The following is a 4,420-nucleotide window of genomic DNA, read 5'->3' as shown; positions in this document are numbered from 1 at the left end:
AGTACAGTTACAGTTACAAGGAACAAGGAAAGAACACACAGCCCTTGACTTGACTCCAAACCCAAAACATAGGCCAAAGGGAAACTCCCTGTCCCTGAGTTGATCTGGAGCTCTAGACTTGGAAATCCCCACATTAACTGTTAAACAGTGTTCCTATCCTACTATATTTTCCTAATAAGATCATTGCCCATGCTCTAAAATCCCTATAAAAGCTTTCCTCTCCATTCAGCCCTCTGCTGTCTCTTCCCATTGAGGCAGCTGCCATTCTGTTCTTCTCCCCCAATAAGTCTCTTGCGTGAAGTTTAATGAATGGTGTGACTTTGTGGTATGCCTCAGCTCTCCACTGGCAAGATGCACCCCCAACACACATACCAATTTTTGAAGTATGTATATATGAATGTGAGTGTTTGGAAGATGATTTTTGGACTGTTTTGTTGTAGTTTTGTTTTCCCTCCCTTTGAAGATGAAATCCTCTAAACAAAGGAATTCAGAAAATTTAAATTTGAGACAAAAGAACTAATTTCAGACAAGCCCATCCAAAAATGCTAATTGAAATATTAATTTTGAGCTTCTTGGAAATGATTTGGCTCATGAGGGAGAAGAACAAGGAAGTTGGACCTTTTGAGACAGGGTCCAAGAAAGCAGTCAGGCTCAAAATGGAAGTTCATATGAAATTGCGTGAATATGTTTCTCAGAGAATGAAAATACCCAGCAGCAGGGCAGACATGTGATAGAAAGGGTAAAAATATTTCAAAGTTGAAAATCAGAAAAGCAGATGGACAACAGTAAAAAATGTGTAAGCAATTCTATCAGAGGAGAAGAAAATTGGTTTTGATTTTATAGTGTTTAGAACACATTGTAACATTATTTTTCACTGTGGGATATAGCTTTCCCTTAATGGACCTGAGCCAAGTTCTAATATTCCACCTTCCTTCATTTCATATGGTGTTTTGGATCTTAATGAGGGGTACTTGTGATGCTTCATTTCTCTTGAACATCCAGTAGGAAAAAAAGACTATTGAGTTCTCATAGCATTCTAGAGCTTTTTCAGCCTGAAGTTTCATATCCTCCCACATTCTTCCCCAAAACCAATTACACCTGGTCAGATGCAAAACTGCAATAACTCCATTTCTGGGCACATGGATTCTTAATAAAAAAGGAAAATAGATTTTTAACTTATTTTAAGAATTTATTTTTAAATTGCATGCATGTGTGTAAGGCTGTGTGGAGTGTGTACACACAAGTGGCCTAGAGTCCCCCCCTGAGTTGAAGTTACTGGCCATTTTGAGCCATACATCACGGGAGCTATGAAGCACACTCGGATCCTCCAGGAGAACAGTATGGATTCCTATTTACAACATCATCTCTCCAGTCCTGAATACGGAATTTTAACAACTAGTCGTCTCTGCCACAGCTGTCAAGAGCCAACAACGCATTGTTTACTGGAGTACCTGGTTCTGCTTCCACAGTCCACCGTTCCCCCTCAGAGCTTTGGCAAGGTAGTTAACATCCATTATTTGGGAGAATGCAGCAAAAATCAATTTGGATAAGGGCTTGGTTGCTAAGTTACACAAGAGATAGGTCAGATGCACTTGAGGATGATGGGAAACATGACAAATCAGAGAATGCATGCCCTGTCTAAAGGAAGAAGCTACTGCTTGGCTTTGGATCCAGTCATTCTGGTCAGTTCTAATGTTTTTTCATGGAATAAATCCAGATTTTCTTGTATAATATTCTCCTTTTAAAGTGTTGAATTAAAATTGTCTATTTTTAAGTATGTGAAACAGGATACACTTCCAGGTCTCTAATTTCAAATTCCTGGTCTAATAGAAAGAGCACTGCACTGAAAGATCAGGGTTCTGATCTAAGCTTTGCTGTGTGACCATTTGCAAGTATCTTTGTCTCCTTGTACTTCAAATTTACCATCTTTTACTTTAGGGCATTTGAGGAGTTCATGTCTTTGGAGTCGTTAAACTCTGATGTCATTTTCTTGTATAATTGCCAAATAAAAGATTATTTTTTTTAATTTCCTATTAGTTTACTTCAGATTTTACTTTTCAGGAAGCCAGACATAGTGGCACATGCCTTTAATCTCAGCAGATGTATTTCTATGAGTTCCAGGCCAGCCTTTTCTACATAATGAGTTCCAGGCCAGCCAGGGCTTCATAGTGTGACCCTGTCCCGAAAATAAAATAACATTTAAAGTTAATTAACTAAAAACAGGTGTTCGTAGCTCACCGTGTCTCCCGCTCTCTAACACCAGCTCTTCCTCTTCCTTGTCACGTTCCAGCCGAAGGAGAAGGGGGGGGTAAGTAAGGAGGTACCCATACCATGACTCAGACAATGCAGACTGCCCGCAAATCCACCGGTGGTAAAAAGCACCCAGGCAACAAAAGCCCCACGCATGAGTGCGCCCTCTACTGGAGAAATTCAGGAACTTCATCGTTACAGGCCTGGTACTGTGGCACTTGGTGAAATCAGATGCTATTAGAAGTCCACTGAACTTCTAATTTGCAAGCTCCCCTTTCAGCATCTGGTGTGAGAATTGGCTCAGGACTTTAAAACACATCTGTGCTTCAAGAGTGCAGCTATTGGCGCTTTGTAGAAGGTAAGTGAAGCCTATCTGGTTGACCTTTTTGAAGATACCATGTGTGCTATCCATGCCAAACATTTAACAACTATGCCAAAAGATATATCTAGTTAGCATGTTGCATACGCAGATAATGTGCTTAAGAGTCTACTATGAGGGGAAACATTTCATTCCCCCCAATTTTTTTTCCTTTTCTTCCTGTTATCAGTAGTTTTGAATGTTAGATATTTTTTCCATGGGGACAAGTGTACCTAAGTCTATGATTGTGAATGGAAACACAGGGGACAGAATCAGGTATTGGTAGTTTCTCCACATTCATTGTGTGTGAATTTTTATGTAAATGCAAGATGTAGGGCATTAATGGAATCAAAATGTTTCAGTGAACACATTTCAACAGTTCAACTTTATAACAATTATAAGTTAGCCTATTAAAATTTTCTGGACAATGCCAGCCAGCATTTGTAATTTTTTAATTATCTTTAATTTTTTTTCACAGTTCAGTCGTTTGAATTTTTTTAGGGAAAAGTTTTCAATTAGCAATAATTGCACCTCAGATAAACCTCATTGGCTACCATACTGCTACTGCACAAAGTTTTGGATTTGTTTTAATAAGTAAATTTCTTATTGATGTTAAGCAAATGGTGTTTGTAGCATTTTCATCCAGCAGTAGATTCCATCCACTACTATACTTCTCTGAGTTGTCCTATAAGCATGTGCATGTTTTTAATGTTGCCTACCTTCTGTGCTGTTCCTGTAAGTTTATTATTAAAATGCATTAAACTAAAAAATTAATAAAAAACAAAATTTACTATTCCAGAAACATTGTATATTTCTTTTCTATGTTTGGATTTACCGTTTAGAGAGACAGGTATATATCTCGGCATGTGGTCCACAGAAGCAAGAGGATTGCTATGAGTCTGACTCCAACCTGGTCTACATAGTAAATTTTATGCCAGTCAAGTCAACATCATGAAACACTGTCTCAAAATCTAAAAGAAGAAAAAGAAAAAAAAACAAACAAATAAAACCATTTGGTAAAGATATCTATTTATGTACTTACTATTTCTGATGAAGCCTTCTTTGAGTGGAAATTATTTGCTGTAAGAACTTTAAGACCACTGAAGATACTACTTCAGCTTTGAAGAGAACTCTTGGTAGTACTTAACAGAAGTGACCACTTCTCTTAATTACAACTCCTCATTGCCTGCCAGGACATGATACTCCATTAGTGTTCCTCCTAATTTTCTGATTGTTTCTTCCTTGCTGTTTTCTGCTTACTTTTATTCTCTTCAACGTTGGAAATCTCTAGGACTTAGTCTCTAGCTTTCCAATCTTCATCTGTGTTTCCTTTTTGGATCACATCTACTCTAATGGTTTTAAACAATGTTTATGTTTTAGTGACTCCTCCCCAAATCATATCTCAAGACTGACACATTTGTATGTCAATTTTACATTTCATTTGGATACTTAATAGGCTTCTTTTTCTAGTTAGCTTTTCTGTTATGATAAAATACTGTTGAAAAGCAATTTAGACCAGGATTTACTTCATCTTACATCACTGACACGTTAGGGCAATAGCTCAAGGCAAGAACCTAGAGGTGAGCATTGAAGCAGAAACCATGGATTCTGGCGTGCTCAACTGCTGTTCCCATTCAACCCAGGATCCGCTGCCCAAGCATGGCACTGCCCACGATAGGCTGACCTCTCCCATATCAATGAACAATTAAGAAACGACCCACAGATCTGTGCACAGCCCAATCTGATAGAGACAATTTCTCAATCTAGGTTCCCTCTTCCCTGGTATCAAGTTTAGTTGTATTAAGTTTGCAA

The 4,420-nt window shown here is 38.2% G+C and overlaps 1 pseudogene; it reads right to left on the bottom strand.

Annotated features, from left to right (window-relative positions):
- Positions 1 to 3,062: 3,062 nt before the first annotated feature.
- Positions 3,063 to 3,184, bottom strand: LOC120099549 (U4 spliceosomal RNA; annotated as a pseudogene).
- Positions 3,185 to 4,420: the final 1,236 nt, after the last annotated feature.

This window comes from Rattus norvegicus, chromosome X, assembly GCF_036323735.1.
Source record: "Rattus norvegicus strain BN/NHsdMcwi chromosome X, GRCr8, whole genome shotgun sequence".
Classification (NCBI taxonomy): domain Eukaryota; kingdom Metazoa; phylum Chordata; class Mammalia; order Rodentia; family Muridae; genus Rattus; species Rattus norvegicus.
The sequence above is the reverse complement of the archived record's forward strand: the minus strand, read 5'-3'. Positions and strand labels throughout refer to the sequence as shown.